This window comes from Pongo pygmaeus, chromosome 8 (genome assembly GCF_028885625.2).
Source record: "Pongo pygmaeus isolate AG05252 chromosome 8, NHGRI_mPonPyg2-v2.0_pri, whole genome shotgun sequence".
Classification (NCBI taxonomy): domain Eukaryota; kingdom Metazoa; phylum Chordata; class Mammalia; order Primates; family Hominidae; genus Pongo; species Pongo pygmaeus.
In genome coordinates this window covers 126652911-126670511 of record NC_072381.2, presented here as the reverse complement: position 1 = coordinate 126670511, position 17601 = coordinate 126652911, and positions in this window count along the sequence as shown.

Here is a 17601-nt window from a genome sequence, read left to right as displayed (position 1 = left end):
AGCAGCACTAGCAACTTAACACTCTAGGCAATAGCTGAGACTTAGCTCACTAGTCCAAGCAGTTTGCTGTTAAGGGTGAAAATAATTATTGTAGGAGATAAATGCTAAGGGAGGTTTGCCAAGCGGGGGATCTGTGAGATGTGGAGGGGTCTGAGAGGGCTTCCTGGGGGAAGCAGGTCTTGTACTGATGCCAGTTCTCAGCACTCATAGCCACTGCTTCCAGGGTTGAAATGGGGCCTCCTTCTGCTTCATATTTTCCATCGACTCTTTCTTCCTCCTTTGATTCTGTGGTCTGAACATTTGACAGCAAGTGCCACTTTAGCATTCTGTGGTTTATTCCTAGGCAAATCCATCTTCACTGCCAATGAGTGTTATGGGATGTCTCCCAAGCTTTCTTTTGCCTTAGATCAAGTATTTTTTCTCTCCAGAATGAGCATTCACCTGCACATATGCCCCTGTATCACACCTCCCTTCTCCATGGGATTCAGCAATTACCAGAGGATGAATGAAAGGCAGGGGCAATCAGAGAGAGAAGAGGGGTCCAAGCTGTTCAGGCGCCATTGCTCGGAGCTTTGAAGGGATTTCAATAAATTAGTGTTGTTGAGAGAGATGTCTTTATAATAATTTCCTCCTTTTTCCTTGTTGGCTCCATGAATTTTTCCAGAAGGCAATGGCTAAGATTTGATGGAAACCAAATGATCTGTTACATGAGAGAAATGAAAGATAATTGATTCAGAATATTAATTCATCTCCTCTCTATAGTTTAATAGAGAGGTTTCCTCCTCTTGCCCTTGGGAGCCAAAGGGGGTTTGTTATTTAAGGCTGATGTTATTTTTCTTTTTCAAGCCATTTAGCCTCAGAAATAGTTCGTCTAATAGGTGAAGGTTCCAGCAAGGAGACAGCCTGTGTTTAACGGGACAGTGACAAGATGAGCATGAGGGAGGCAGAATTGTGGGCCTTCATGGAGGGCAGAGAACAGAAGGACTGCTTATTGTAGAGCCCATTCTCCAAGGTCTAGCCTATTACTGAGTACGCAGCAAATGCTCACGTTATTCCATTGAACTGACTACAGGAACTGGGTTGCATTCTTGCACATGATGGTCCTGTACTGTTGCTTAAGTACTTCACCTGCCTGAGAGTGAATGTCTCCTGGACCTATTCCCTGCATTGGAGAGCAGATAGAATGAAGGCTGCAATACTCAGGAACCCATCATCCTCTCTACCTCCTGGGTTTCAACAACCTCTCAAGAAGTCTTTGGGGACATGATAGAGAAACGGGAGCTAAGAGTTGGGGACTACCCCAAGAGTTGGTCTTAGTGAGTTGAATCCAACTGGAAGAGGTCTCCAGAGTGTGCACACAGCTCAGACTTCAGCCCTTGCCTTCACTCTATTCAACATTTTAACTGATTGTTTAGAGGAGGCCATTATCTACTCATTTTGTGTGCAGGCTTATTCTCTGAAGGGCCACACAGTAAATATTTTAGGTTTTGCAAGCTGTATGATCTCTGTTACAACTGCTTTATTCTGCTCTATAGTTTGGAAGAGCCAATGGTTATACATAAACAAGTGTGGTTGTATTCCAATACAACCTTATTTTTGAAACTAAAATTTGTCTATCATCTCATTTTTACTGATCATGAAAAGTGATTCTTCATTGGAGTTTCTCCCCCTATGATTTAAAAATGTAAAAGTCTGCTGGGTCCAGTGGTTCACACCAGTAATCCCACCACTTTGGGAGGCTGAGATGAGTGGACCGCTTGAGCCCAAGAGTTTGAGCTAGCTTGGGCAACATAGTGAGATCCTACCTCTACAAAAAATACAAACATTAGTGGAGTGTGGTGGCGTATGCCTGTAGTCCTAGTTACTCAGGACACTGAGATGGGAGGATTCCTTGAGTCCAGGAGGCGGAAGTTGCAGTGTGCAGAGATTGCATCACTGCACTTCAGCCTGGGCGACAGAGCAAGACTCTGTCTCAATCAATCAATTAAAAATAAAAATGTGAAAGTCATTCTTAGCTTGCAGGCTGTACAAAAGAAGGTGATAGTGCGGACCTGGCCTGCAGGGTTGGTGTGCAGAGTAGACAGTAGGATGAGTTGCAAGATTCCTGTTACAGTTGACGATAGGCTCAAGATCCCCAAGAATCCTAAGCAACTTAAATAATGGACCAAATCTAATAAAATAAAGTGAGATGGGGCTCACTCATTCATTTAGAAAATATTCATTGAGCATCTGCTGTGTGTCATGCCCCATTCTCCAGTGCTGGCAACACAGTGGAAAACCATCTTGCCAAGGTCCTGCTCCCAGGAGCTTATGTTGCTGTGTGCTCTGAAGACAACTAGTCACTCACCACAGCTCAGGCTGGGCCCCTAAGATAGAAACATATTTTGCCTTTGGAGATGTAGATAAAATTCTCCTCTTAGGTTCAGAACTGAACCCACAAATATAGGATGAGGGCTGTCTTGTTTGGAGTCTCAGTGGACTCAGTATGAGTCAGAGGTGTGTTGCAGCTGAATTAAGGGTAACATGATCTGAAGCAGTGTTTATAGAAATCTAGAGTTTAAAACCAAGGTCATGATCTTCCATTTTTTTCTTTGGGCTTATCAGAGCCTACCTTGAATGTTGATCTAGAAATGGCATGTTCCGTCTTTCAACAGCTGTTTATTGAGGGCTTACTTTGTGCCAGCTATGAGACTGGGCAACAATTTCTCAGGAATACTGTAGCAACTGGGGCTGGGTTATTGTCAAAGGCCTTCCTTTTATTTATGATGTGATGGTACATGTAGGAGAAAAAAGTGAATTCATAGGAGTCTGGAAAATTATGTGGGTTACAAAATCACAAGTAGTTACTGAGAGTATCTAAGACATGCTTCTATGAAATGAAAGAGGTTGATACAAGGGCACACCTGTGTCCTTCCACCATGAGTATCTCAGGGCTACCATGGTAACAGATTGTAGAGCTGGACAGGTCCCGGGTCAACCAATTTTGGCAATTCGTATTTTCCGATAACAACATTTTAGAAGTAGAGAAGGCCCTAAATTATTAGCTATTGGGATTATTTGTTATTTGAGACTTTCTCATTACCATTGCACAGCGGACAATAATGTTTACAGTTACAACCTTGAGATACTAAATATATCATTAGAGAGTCAATAGTGTTTAATATCATGTTGATATTAAACCAAAATGTTTAATTACCAAGTATTCGTTTAGTCGCCAACCAACTCAGGTCACAGATTGCTACTTTCCTTTTGCATGGCTGTAGAAAGGAGTTACTGGTAAGTAAGTAAATAAGCCTTCTTTTGCTCTGAAAGATCTGAAATACAACATTTTCAACCCAGGTATCTTCTGAAAGGACTGGTGAAGTGTGAGTGACTCTGAATATCAGTCATTTGAAAACCTAACATATTTCACCAATTCTGATATATGTATTTTTTCCACCTCAATATTCTTGAAATCATGATGCTTCTTATAGTCAATCGTGTCTTAACCATTCATAATCTTCCTTCCTTCCTTCCTTCTTTCCTTCCCTCCTTTCTTCCTTTCTTCCTTCCTCTCTTTCTCTTTCTTTCCTTCTCTTTCTTTCTTCTTCTCTTTAACATAAAAATACATCTTTGAATTAATAGCATTTTATGTTTGATGAAATATGGTATTTTAAAATAAACTATTCTGCTTTTAAGGTGGTAACTTGGGGTAGCTTTGCAGGGGGTTGATGGCCATATTCTCTATTTACCCCTTCCCAAAGCTATCCCCAAGTAAAAATAAGAGTATTCCTTAACATGGAAAACTGATATTTTCTCTATTTTATGTAAAACATGAATAAAGCCATCTTTATTTTTACTTGCTAGTAACAAAATCTCTAACTTAAAAAGAACAGTATGTTTGCTGTGCAGATGCAACTTCAAGAAAAGTTTCCAAGTCTTTGCTATTGTGAATAGTGCTGCAATAAACATACGTGTGTATGTGTCTTTATAGCAGCATGATTTATAATCCTTTGGGTATATACCCAGTAATGGGATGGCTGGGTCAAATGGTATTTGTAGTTCTAGATCCCTGAGGAATCGCCACACTGACTTCCACAATGGTTGAACTAGTTTACAGTCCCACCAACAGTGTAAAAGTGTTTCTATTTCTCCACATCCTCTCCAGCACCTGTTGTTTCCTGACTTTTTAATGATCACCATTCTAACGGGTGTGAGATGGTATCTCACTGTGGTTTTGATTTGCATTTCTCTGTGCAAATGCAAATCACAGAGTGATGGTGATGATGAGCATTTTTTCATGTGCTTTTTGGCTGTATAAATGTCTTCTTGCAAGGACAAAAAACCAAACACCGCATGCTCTCACTCATAGGTGGGAATTGAACAATGAGAACACATGGACACAGGAAGGGGAACATCACACACCGGGGACTGTTGTGGGGTGGGGGGAGCGGGGAGGGATAGCATTAGGAGATATACCTAATGCTAAATGACAAGTTAATGGGTGCAGCACACCAACATGGCACATGTATACATATGTAACTAACCTGCACATTGTGCACATGTACCCTAAAACTTAAAATATCATAATAATAAAATTAAAAAAAAAGAAAAGTTTCTGTCCTCATTTAAGACAGGCTGCTGACCCTACGGTTCTCCTATTTTGGAAAATCCATGGTGCCACTCCAAAAGAGATGCAATTTTAGTTTGAGTATATCTTTGCATTTTTGAATGGAACAGCCTCTAAATCCCCTTTTCACCATCAGCATACTTCCTTGCAATGTATGAAAAAGGCTACATGCAAGTAATATTGTCATTTTCGATCAAGGCTGACTTCTTGTTCACTTGTTAACTCACAGACTTACTGGATGTGAGTTTCTAGCTAAGCTTTTCATCTAAATCCGGACAAGCAGGCTTACTGACTATTGGCACAAGGAGTATTCTGCGCTTGGTCTAGAGGTAGGGAGACTCCATTCTCCTAGTTAGATCTCTAGACGTGGGCAGCGCGGTCATTGTGCCTGGGATTTAACTGCTTTCAACACATTTTCCTTCTGTTTTTCATTCTGGGTAGTTCTTTTGAAAGGCTGTCTTTCAGGGCTGTAGAAACTGGGTGATATATGACTGTCTCTAAGTTTGTCCTACTTTCTGCTTTTAATAGTAATCAAACCTCATTCCTCAATTAATTTGGCTAAAGAGGGCTTGGATTCCCACTCTAAGCGATTTCTTGTGATGTCAGGGAACTGTAATGCCGTGTTTCTTTGCCTCCACAATGGAGGTAAGAAAGAAAGTTGACAGGATTTTATAGAATAGATTGTTTTCTTTGTCTTTCGCTTTTGTTTTCTTTACATTTGAAGTTATTTTGTACAATTTAATAATTATCTGCTTTCTTTTCTGCATCTTTGGTCAAAAGCTTTGTGTAGGAATAAATGGAAAGTAAAAGACCCATGGAAGGGTCTGCTTAACCACATATTCTGCAACCTTCTATTACTTTGCTGTATAGCATTTCAATGTCTCGTCTGGAAAGAAAACCCAGCAAAATCTATAATTTGAACACTTCAATCTGTCAGTTCTTTTAGCTGCAATTTGTTATTAGGCAGCTTTGCACAATTATGAATACAGCAAAAAGTATGCAGTTAATTCAAATTACGACACTAGCATTGTTTTTGGTATTGTAAGTGATACTAAACATTACAAGTCATGGTTTTTTTCATGAGTGTTTAGTCAATATTTCTAAGGAGCTTTGGGGGCTGTTTTGTTGTTGTTGTTGTTGCTGTTTTTGTTTGTTTGTTTGAAAACCCAGAGAGGGACCACTCTGAACCCTTCCCAGAAGTATTCATGGTTACGTCAGTCTGCGAATATCTCCAGCCAGAGAAGCAGTTAGTAATCAGCTCAGGAAGCTTTGCTTTCATCATCGAAGGCCTTGCTTGCGTACATGGAAGCTATTCCTCCTTACAACTTTTTGCCCAGGAAAACATTTCTCTTTACTGGAAACTTTTTTTTTTCTTTTTTTTTTTTTTAATAGAGAATCATGTCACCTTTGCCTACTCTCTGCCACTCACTTTTTCTTTCTTCCTTTCTTTCATCTGGCACCAGGAGCATAGCAAAAAGATCATTTTTCCCAAGAACAATTTCTCCAACCCTAATATATAGTTTATAAACTCCTTTTTTTTTTTTTTTAATTTTTTGAGATGGAGTCTTGCTCTGTCGCCCAGGCTAGAGTGCAGTGGCGCGATCTTGGCTCGCTGCAACCTCTGCCTCTCAGGTTCAAGTGATTCTCCTGCCTCAGCCTCCCGAGTAGCTGGGACCACAGGCACCTGCCACCACGCCTGGCTAATTTTTGTATTTTAAGTAGAGATGGGGTTTCACAGTGTTGGCCAGGATGGTCTCAATCTCCTGACCGGAAGTGATCTATCCACCTCAGCCTCCCAAAGTTGAATTCTTTTTTTAAATTCTTATTCTCAAAATAATCATTTTCTTCTCATAAAAGTAACATTTGTTGTAAAAATGACTAAAAATCTTCCCCCAAAAGCACAATGAGAAAAATAAATATCACCCAAATTCCCACTTCTCAATTGCTAAAGCTAAATGGTATACCATTTCCATTTGGTACTTTTTCCTTTGAAAAGAAAATTTTTGTTCAGTTGAAATTAATTGGTAATGTATTTTGTATTCTTCATTTTTCTCTTAACTAAATTTTGTCCTTCGCTATGCTATTAAAAGCATTCATGAATGTGACTTTCGATGGCTGCATACTATTCTATCATTTGTTAACCACATTTCCCCAGCCATTCCCCTACTGTTGGCTGTTTAGGATGAACCCAATTTTTACTTCAGTTTGTGAGTAAATAGATAATGACTACCCTGGGACTAAATGATCATCAGCATTTTATCTCTTTATCTTTCCCTAGTGCAGAAGCCCAGAAACGTTTTGGTAAAAGGTCCAGGTAGTAACCATTTCAGGCCGCATGGTCTCTTACAACCACTTACCTGTTCCTTTGCAGGGTCGAAACAGCTGTAGACAATATGTAGATGAATGGACATAACTGGGTTTCAGTAAAGCTTTATTTACTCAAACAGAATTTGGTCTACAGCCATAGTGTGTCAACTCCTGTTTTAGTGTATTCAATTTGATGCTTATAGGTTTCAAAACTTTTTTAGAATTAGGAAGGTAATTAATGAGAAATCAATTGCAGTATTCTCTCCAAATGAGTCCTTTATAGGTAATAGGTCCAAACAGCCTCACTGGCAGCAGTTGCCAGCCAGTCTGGAGAACAGAGGATGGTTCCAGGCCTGTGGCTCTCTTGGTAGGGTCAGACAGGCCATCTCCCAGGCTGTAAAGCCCCAGGGAAACCATCACCTGGCCCTGAGCAAGTGCAACTGTGACATTATTTACCCACATGTCAGCTCTGTTTACCAAGAATAATCGTAAAGGGCCTCACCCATGTTTGTACCTGTGTATGCCAGACCATCACTAGTTCTAGCCTCCAGCCAGCCAGGTAACAAGCCAGAAAAGCAGAGCAAGGGAAAAAATGTGGTGAAACGAGTCCAACTGTCTTCACAGAGCTCAATCCTCCAGTTCTTAGTGGCTGAGTTCCACCTCCTCAAACCCAGTTCCTTTGAAAGTTTGAAGTAAAACAAGTTGATAATGAGAATCACTGAACCTCTGATTTTTTGATCATTTCAAACCCCTTTGTAGCTGTTGCGTATGTGCCTCAACGGGAGAGGATGTTTGCGTGTTTCTAAGTAGTGCCAAAAATTCATGTTTGTGCATGTATATGCACACAGAATTGTGGGTGAATTCCCTCACTCTAGGAATAATTGAAAGGTAGCTTAGAAGTAATGGTGTTCATATATTTTCGTGGGTGTAAGAAGTGCAAATGGTTGGCATGAAAGCCTCCATCAGCCTGCCTCTTTCCAGGGCAGGGAGAACATTTTCAGATGGCCATGCTCTGAATTAGGGTAGCGGGAAATGTTTCCTAAAACACCAGGCGGTAGTTTCTGAACATGTACCACCACTACAACAACTATAATATTGAGTAAAAAGCCAGACAGGCCTTTTATATTGTAACCTGAGATGTGATTTTTTTTTTTTTTTCTAAGGCTGTATCAGGGTTGTCTCAAGTTCTCTGGCTGTGAACTTCAACTTATTTATAATTTATTGCTCATGAGGAAGAGCTAATTTGGGGTTATATTTTGTCTTGAAGCTGATATTTGAGTGAGTAGCAGACTCATGGCCCACCCACTCTAGGGTTTGCCAACGATAGATTTGCTTCTTTATCCTTAAAGTCAGTTGAGGAATTTTAGAGGGGAGAAGACAAATGCTGGTAGAAAATTGTTAACTTAATAATATGGGCAAAGATCAGATTTCCCTCTTTCTGGCTGCCTCCTGCTTGGAATCCTTTTGTTGACTTCTTGAAACTTCCTGTGATTTATAGAACCCCTTTCCTGTAGGCCGAATGCCTTTTGATTAAGAAGCGAACCACAGCTCCGAAACCACAGAGACAGCTGGTGTTTGAATTACCCGGAACACTTACTGCTATTTTCCGCTTTGTTGTGCAAAGACACATCATTTTCATGCCACAAGTTGCCCCAAACACAAGCTGGCACACCACTGCCCGAGACAACTGCTGCTCCATCTTCTGTGTGCCTTTGACCCTCAGAGTTCTTAAAGAAGACAGTCTTTGGACTTCTTAAACGGGTGGGTGGGTGGGAGAATGTATTCTGGATTCTTTCCCACTCTAAAATTCAGTGATTATTTAAGACACTGGGATCCTGCCAATATCAACTATTTAGAATAGGGATTCCAAGGGAGGGTGGGGGGATCTGTGTCCCTAGAGGACCAAATCAGGGTGTGGGGTGGTTGGGGTTGGTGGTGGTGGTGGGAAATGGGGTGTGTGTGTTTAAAACAAATCAGGGATTACCCCTATTGGTCAGATTTTTGATGTAGTTTTTATTTCAAAGAACAGTAAAAGAGAACATGCTGTTTTCATTGGTCAAAGGGGAGCGTAGGTAAAGAAAGGATGGAAAGCACTCATGTGGAATGACTAGACCAAGCTCTACAAATGGGAAAACACATATTAATATATATTGGATGATCTCTGCTCTCAGGCCCCTCTAGGCCTCTGATGTGCCTAGAATCACCAGTATTGGAGCCCTTCCTGTGAGACAGATTGACCATCAGGACTCAGTAAATGTGTCTGTGGCACCTGGGAGGGAAAGCAGATTGAGGCATCATCACTTAGGAAGGTAAGAAGAGCCTCATGTTATCACTGGGCTTAGAAAGCAGATCCCTATCAGCCTGGGACATGGGCAGGTGGGTTTTTGATACAGAGGGAGGTAATAGTCTAATGTAGCGGTTGGCAGACTACAGCCTATGGGCCAATCTGGCCCACTGCCAGTTTTTTTAAATAAAGTTTTATTGGAACACAGCCATGCCCATTTGTTTACATATTGTCTCTGGCTGCTTTTGCACTACAATGGCAGAGCTGAGTTGTTGAGACAGACTGTATGACCTCCAAAATGAAAATACTTTCTGTCTAGTGTATTATAGAAAAAGTTTGTCAACCCCTGCTCCAGTGTATGGGTCAGAGGAGAATATTCTGGATGGTCGTCAAGAGGGAAGATCATGCATAGTTAGAGAGCACGTGAATGCACTATGCTGGGGGGAGGTAGGACAGGACAGGGGAAAGAAGAGTATTACGTGTGCCTGTTGCTCTTTATTCCTTGGAGTTTTTTCACTTGAGCTTTGATAGTTGTGTTTTGTCATGGCTTAGTGGTAAAGGGAAGTTGCCAGGGTGACTGTGAACAAATTCATCCCTCTTTTATTTGCTGCTACCCACACATCTTTGGTCAAATGAAGAGGGAATCTAGTCTGGAACTTGTGCAGAACCCTGTGAGTAAAGTGACTGTAGTGAGGTGTACAGACATTTTCTCCAGTGATTCCTGTGCTGAGGTCATCATTTTACTTGAAAGCAAACAGAATGGAAGGCACGCCTGAGCAGGGCTGTCCCCCACAGCTACTATCTGAGTGTCCTGGTCATCAGCCATGCACATGCTCTCAGCTGCTTGGCCTCTGTGACCCAATGGGAGCAGGTCAGTGCAAGGCGTGGAAATGTACTGCTCATCAGCCCTAGCCCAGGCTGTTCTGAGGCAGGTCCACAGAGGAGCCTGTGGCCTGGAAGGGCATCACTCTGGCTAAAGGGAACATGTCCGTGAGTGTTCCCGGGTAACACCAGGCAGGGATCCCCATGTGCACAGACTCATGTGTAGAGTCCTCAATGACTCCCTCCAATGACACCAACAAGTGTGACCAGCTCTGAAGAGGCTCATTCCTGGGGTGAGGGGGTGCAGGGAGACTGTACAACCATCAGAAGCATGTTTTCCAGGCCCACAGCTTTTGTGTTGCCTCCCAGTTCCATCTCCTGAAACTTGGCAAAGTGCCGTGAGAAGGAGGCGATCACCCCTTTCTGCTCCAGCAGTGGAAGTGGAGTTTCTTGGTTCTGCTGCGCCCACTGGGATGAGGCACAGGAAGCCTTGCAGTAGGTTCCTCCTTCCTGACTAAAAGGCTTGATGACCTGAGGGGTGGGGTGGGGATGTCATCCTGGTGTGATTCTTCTGTTTGCTCTTTTTGAATTTTTTTAAGTTACATTTTAGAGTACTAGCCAGGGTAGAGCTAGCCAAAGGTCATTTTTTAACCCAATAAAGGACTGTTGCAGAACTTCCAGACCTCAGTCTTTTAGTACTATCTACATAATCAGGGAAAAGTGACGGAAGTTGAGGGATGGTATTTAAAGTTGAACAGTTTTGTCCATGGCCAGCCACCCTCAAGTCTACTGTGTGTAACTTGCTTTTTTCACTAAAACAGAAGCTGGGGCCGGGCGTGGTGGCTCATGCCTGTAATCCCAGCACTTTGGGAGGCTGAGGTGGGCGGATCACAAGGTCAGGAGTTCGAGACTAGCCTGGACAACATAGTGAAATCTCGTCTTTACTAAAAATGCAAAAAAAATTAGCTTCGCATGGTGGCGGGCACCTGTAATCCTAGCTACTCAGGAGGCTGAGGCAGGAGAATTGCTTGAATCCGGGAGGCAGAGGTTGCAGTGAGTTGAGATCGTGCCATTGCACTCCAGCCCAGGTGACAGTGCAAGACTCTGTCTCAAAAACAAACAAACAAAAAACAGAAACTGGGCCGGGTGTGATGGCTCATGCCTGTAATCCCAGTACTTTGTCTGGGTGCCCGAGATGGGAGGATTGCTTGAGGCCAGGAATTCAAGATCAGCCTGGGCAACATGGGGAGACCCTGTTTCTCCAAAAAAAAAAAAAGCTGGGTATGGTGGCACATGGCTGTGGTCCAGCTCCTGAGGAAGTTGAGGTGGGAGGATCGCTTGTGCCTTGAAGGTTGAGACTGCAGAGAGCTGTGATTTTACCACTGCACTCCAGCCTGAGTGAGAGAGCAAGACCCTGTCTCCAAAGAAAACAAAACAAAAATCCAGAAGCTGTACACCCATCCATAGCATGCAGTTCGTTGAAGTCACATTGGAGAGTTTAGCAGCCATACCATCATCTTTCAGCGTCATCTTGCCTGCTTCCCTTCTGGCAAATTCTCTTTTTGGGGGATGGGTAGTCCTGGGCCATTTTTTTTTTTTTCCCTGTTGGAGTTAGTGCTGTATCTAAGTTATCTACCTCACTTGGCCACAGTACAATTTTGGAGTAACTATATGCACCTGGGAATAGATCTCAGCCTGGTCCCTGGGCCATATTGGGAACACACCACCTAAAAATCAAATTCTGCCTGGTCCCGGCACATCTGACTTGATGCAGATCCTGGCGAGCCCTGCCTGCTACTCCTTCTTCAGATGCTTCTGTTGTGACAGTCCCATTCACAGTTCCCTTGCAGTAGAATGCAGGTCTTCTGTCCCAATAGCTTTCAAGCCAAGGCAGGTACCCACAAGTCCTCCCATGGGTCTGGCCTCTAGGCCAGTGTGGTATAAGGGGAAGTTCCTTTGTCTAAAGAATAACAACTACTGGCCAGGTGCGGTGGCTCACGCCTGTAATTCCAGCACTTTGGGTGGCCGAGGTGGGCGTATCATGAGGTCAAGATATTGAGACCATCCTGGCCAACATGGTGGAACTTTGTCTCTACTAATAATAAAAATAAAAAAATTAGCTGGGCGTGGTGGCACATGTCTGTAATCCCAGCTACCCAGGAGGCTGAGGCAGGAGAATTGCTTGAACCCAGGAGGCGGAGGTTGCAGTGAGCCAAGATCATGCCATTGTACTCCCGCCCGGCAACAGAGCTAGACTCCGTCTCAAAAAAAAACAAAAAAAACCAAAACTACTTCCTGACATCCTTTTCTGCCCTTTAGAATTTAAAAGGAGTTGTGCTTTTCTTGTCTGCAAAATGGAGATTTGGATTCCTACATACCTTTTTCCACAAGACTTTTGAGGCATTTACCTTCCTTATAAAGTGCATTGGTGAAGGAGAAAAATGAAGGGGAACACAGAAGGATGTGTAGAGAGCTTCCTGGTAATAATAAAGGAAGCTGGTAGGTGGCAAGCAACAGAAAAGGATCCATAAAGGCAGATAAGTGCCAAGGGCCAGATGCTGTCATATCTGGATGAGATGATCATTCCTTGAATGTGTGGGCAATATAGTTAAGCATGGTTGGGCAGGAAAGGTAACAGGTGCTCTTTGGTGCTTTTATTGTTTTGTTATGTGTGTCATACTCTTCAGCCAGAGCAAAACAAATACATATCCTGGTTATTTAATAACAAGGAAAAGGCCACACACCAAATCAGGGTGAAAAGACAAACAGAAGGAGAATAAATGCTGTCTTTTGACAGGTGGCAGGTACCAAGAGGGGCAGGGTCCAGGAGGGGATTAAGGTGAGGGGTTTAGTTGCAATAACGAACTTTCCAAAATTGAGGTCTAAATCCAAGGGTGTTGCTGGGTGCTGAACCCCTCCTACTTCCCATCTCGGTAGTGGTGGTTGGGGGCGAATGGGAGAAAGTCTACCTACAGGGAAGGGTATCCAGGATGACAGACCTGACCGTGATTTGGGAAGAGCAGAGGCCCGGTCTCCTGGGCAGGGAGAGGTTCCAATGAGCTGCAGAATAAGAGGGGGTCAGAGGGCACCTCCCAGTCATGGGGTTCTGAGTTATGGAGCAGAGCTCTTTGCTGTAGGGAGTTGGGGTGAGTCAGAAGACACTGGGGTGGAGCTGGGAGAGAAGGCAGCCACAAAGAAGCCAGGCTGCCGCCTTGAGCCTCTGCCAGAGTTGTGACTTCCTTCTACAGGCCAGCTGGCCATAAGGCAAGGGTCACTAGGCAGAGTGTCAGGGGCTGGGGCCAGCAGATCCTATATCCTGAGAGCCCCTGCCTGAGGGTCAGTGACCATTGGCCCAAAAAGAAGCTGCCTTCTCTGGGGAACTGTTTTTTTTTTCTTTCAAGTGGCTTGGTTAGGTTTTTTTTTTCTTGTTCTGTGATTTGGATGAATTTGAAAATAGAAGAGTTATACTTCAACTGCTCCAAACTCCTACTAGCAGAGGATGGAGGAGACCCCAAGGATGTCTTCTTCCTTGTGCGCTTATTTGTTATGGACTTGATAAAATGATTTCCATTCATAGACACAGCTCTTACTTTCATCTGGGCTTTATGCTTCTCTCACACAAATCTCCTTCAGAATCTCTTGCATTTGCTCTTTGAATCATTGTAGAACTGTCCTGGGAGGAATACAAGCTACTTTAGAAGTTTGCCTTGGAAGTTTATCTTCAAAGTAACCCGAAATGGTTTCCATGAGTAGAAAGACAGACATACAGAGAGAAAAGACAGGAGGGTGGTTCTGTGCCATTTCACGAATATATGGTGCCTCTTCCCAGGCCACAAGAGGATCTGGGAAACATTGAAACTGGTTCTGACCGGGTGAGGCTCTTGCTTTTCGCACTGCACAGGGATAGTGGAAAAGTGAACCTGGTAGGAGAAACAGCTGCCCCTGGTGAATACTCACAGACCAAGAAGGGCAGAGCCTTGGTGGCTGTAGGAACCCAATATTTATTGGCTTGAGTTTCACAGAAGATGAAAATGGGAGCAACCCAGAACCTCTGCAGGATTTTATTACTAACAAAACCATCTCCAGTTGTTTTTCATTCTTCAGAGGACAGGATCTGAGGATCAGGTGATTTGGATTAGTTCTAATCATGCCTGGGCATAAAATCAGGGTCAGATTAAGCAGTCACTAAATTCATAGTTACAATGGGCAACAGTTAAGGATTAGTAAGATATTTACCAGCTTGTACTCAAGGATCAGTCTTTCTCTAAAGATTCTTGCAGAATCACCTAGTGTGCTTGCTAAAAATAGTTTAAATTCCAGATTCCATTTCAGACCTAGGGAATCACTCTCCAGGGAGCACCCTGAAATTGGTACCTTCCTGAAAGCTTGATATACAGTACTTTAACCTATACGTATATTCCTTAAAAATTGAAAACGTTCTTCTGTGTTGCATGCTTGATTCTTTGTGGCTATCATCAAGGATAGGGACACTTTAGTGTCCTCTCTCACCCTTGTCTATCTCTGCTTACCTTCTTGTAACTGAGTAGACACACAGATTGTTTTCTTTCAACTTCATGTGGGCAGCTGGGCAGAGAATCTCTACCAATATCTCATCTCTAGATTTATTCTCTTCCTCCTTACTTTCTTCCATGTGGTTGGAAGAAGCTAGCATCCTGGGGGTGAGAGACTGGGGAATAGGAATCTCATCTGGACTTCACCCTCAGCTGCCTGTTCCAGACTTTCTTGTTCAGATTCTGCAAGGGGACTTTGCTGTGCCTGAGAGGTTCTGGGTCCTCATTCTGATATTGCTTCTTTTGCATATAGGATGCTCAGTGATCCTGCAAAAAGGGAGGTTGATGAGGAAGGAGAAGCATAAAGGAGATGGAGGAAGGGCGGCTGGACAGAAAGTAGGGCTGATGGTGTTGGGGAAGATTATAAGGGGGGACAGGATGGCATTGGGATGGGGGCTGGTGAGGAAGGGAATGGATGAAGAGGAGGCCTCAGTAGGGGAGGAGGGCTCATGATGGTGGAGAAAGATAGGAAAGAAGGTGGGGGATACTGGAGAGGAGGCCGATGAGCAGGGAGTCCGATGTGGGAGGGGGGTGCAGTGGGTGTGGTGGGAGGGCCTTTGGGAGAGGATAGCTATGGAGAAATCAGGAGTGGGGCCAACAAGAGAGTGTAGGGGAGAGGGGACCCGTGGGAAGGGGGATAACAAGATGGGGAAAAGTGGGGAGGAAGGGTTATTAGAAGGGCAGGATCTAGTTATTTCCAGAACCCTAAACATAATAGCATCAAATTCTGTCAAAACCTTCCCTTTAGCCACGAGATTATCTTTACATAAAAGATGATGTGAGTAATAAAATATTTCAATCTCCAAGAAGGCATGTAAGTACCCTGTGTCCCTCCCACATAGCCTGTCTAAACTATGACCACCACACTGACACCTGATGGAGCTTGCTATAATTACAGGCAAAGAACCCAAAGGAAACAAGTTCTTTGAAGACTGAAGTTTTAAAAACTGAAATACAAAGTAACAGCAGTATGACACACTTGTGGAAAATGTATAAATTTTGAGCATAATACTAGATAAGAAAACTCTCAATTTTTCTCAACTACACATATTTTGAAATGTTTGCTTCTTTTTGTAAGAGTTTATAAAGAATAGCAAGCAAGTCAGAATACTTTCTGATGCTATTTCTCATTTCTACTTTTTGGAAGTAGATTTCCGCCTGGAGTTTAACTTCCTGAAGCTCAAAGACACTGTAAACATGTTCTTTTATACTTTGAATGACTAAAGGAAGCTAATAGCTCATTAAAGATATTGAATTATTCTTTCTTAAGCACAAATGACAATAAGAATGAGAGCTATAGATGAATATTCATTTATACAAAATACCTTCTGAAGTTAGTGAAAGAAGTTGGCAAATATATTTTTGGTCATAGAAATGAGTGATAATTTTATTTGTTAGTATTAGGTTGTTAACTGTCAATGGATTTTCTGGTTTGATGTAAGCTTTTGCATGGAGAATGTTTTCTGGAGCTGTAATATTATGCCATCATTTTGGAGAAGCTCACGTTTCCACCACGGAGAGATGCTTTGATTCCCATCCCCCGAGAACTGAGTTCAGGAAACTGGTCTTTTGAGTAAGTGTATGGTAGGAATCAAGGGAAGCTCTGGTCAGTTCTTCCTGATGCTGCATAATGCACAAGCAGAATCCATCCCCCAACCCCTCTCCCCAACCCCCACTTCCTCCTACATCCACAGTCCTCCCACTGCTCTGTGGTAGCCCAGACTCAAGGCCTGGCCTGTTCCTCTGCTCTAGTACCCTCCTTCTACCCACCCTTCCTGAGTATGACAGCTTTCCTCTCCCAGGCCTTATGTTTTGGTTTTTATCACATCTCTGGCTTCCCACACTTGCATGCCTTTTCCTTCTGCCATCTGCAGGTTCAGTGTCCTGCCAGGTTTTGAAAATCCTCCCCGCCGAGACAATCTTAATTGCCAGTATGACTAATATGAATTGTGGTTTTATCTAAAGAATTCCCTGTTCCCTAATCACCCCCTTGTGCCTCAGTTGGAATGGGCTTTGATCTTGTCTTCCCCTGTGAGGCATGGAGGACCACAGAGAGAGTGGTTCAGGCTGGAGATTATGTGCCATGCTGAGGAGCCTGGAGTTGGCTCTCTGAAGGCACAGCAGTTGAGCTGCTCTGAGCAGAGGAGTGCCATAATAGAAGTGGCTGACCTGAGGAACTAAGGGCCAGTCCCTCAGGTGTTTCCATTTCCTTCCTGAGCTTTCTGTCCCACTACTGTCCAGCCCTCATGGCTGGTAGCCATTGACCTTGACCAGCAGATTCAGTGCAACACCAAGCCCTCAGAGCCAATCCTTGCCCTGTGTTTTGGTGAATGGGTGGATGTGGAGACAGGAGACACATGCTCCTGTCTCACTTGGGATCTAGTTCTCCAGGAAGATATTTTCTCATTAATTCCCAGTCTCATGGTAAGAACCTCCTATCTTTAAACTGAAATATTCTCAGGAACAATTTCCCTGCCTGCTTTCACACCTGCTTGAAATACTGAGCCCTGTGGACAGACCCTCTGAGGCAGAGTATGGATGTGGGCTAGTAGTGTACTTCTGTCTGGTTCTTCTTATTTTTTCCTATATGAGTAGGTGAAGGCCTGGTGGGGAGTTCTGCCCTAGGGGCTGCTCCAGTATCCTAGGGAAAAGGCTGGACCAGGACAGACAATAACCAAGGGTGGCTGGACCCTAACTCTGAGGAGGGGACCCAAGGATGGTGGTGGAGGAAGGATATTTGACATTGGGCCTAGGGGAAAGTGTGAGGCTCAAGGCTGGAGCTGCAGTCAGAATTTAGGCACATGGGAAGGTGGGGGAGGGTAGTGTGAGGCTTGGACTGTGGGCTGCAAAGACAGGAATAAAGAGGATATGTGTTTATTGGGTGTTAACCATAGGATGAAGGAGTGGCTGTTCATTTTAAAGGTGTAGTGCTGGGCTGCCTGGCTGATAATCATGTTTATCATTTTCTTCCTTGTAGATACATTTCTAAATTGACTTACCCTTTGACC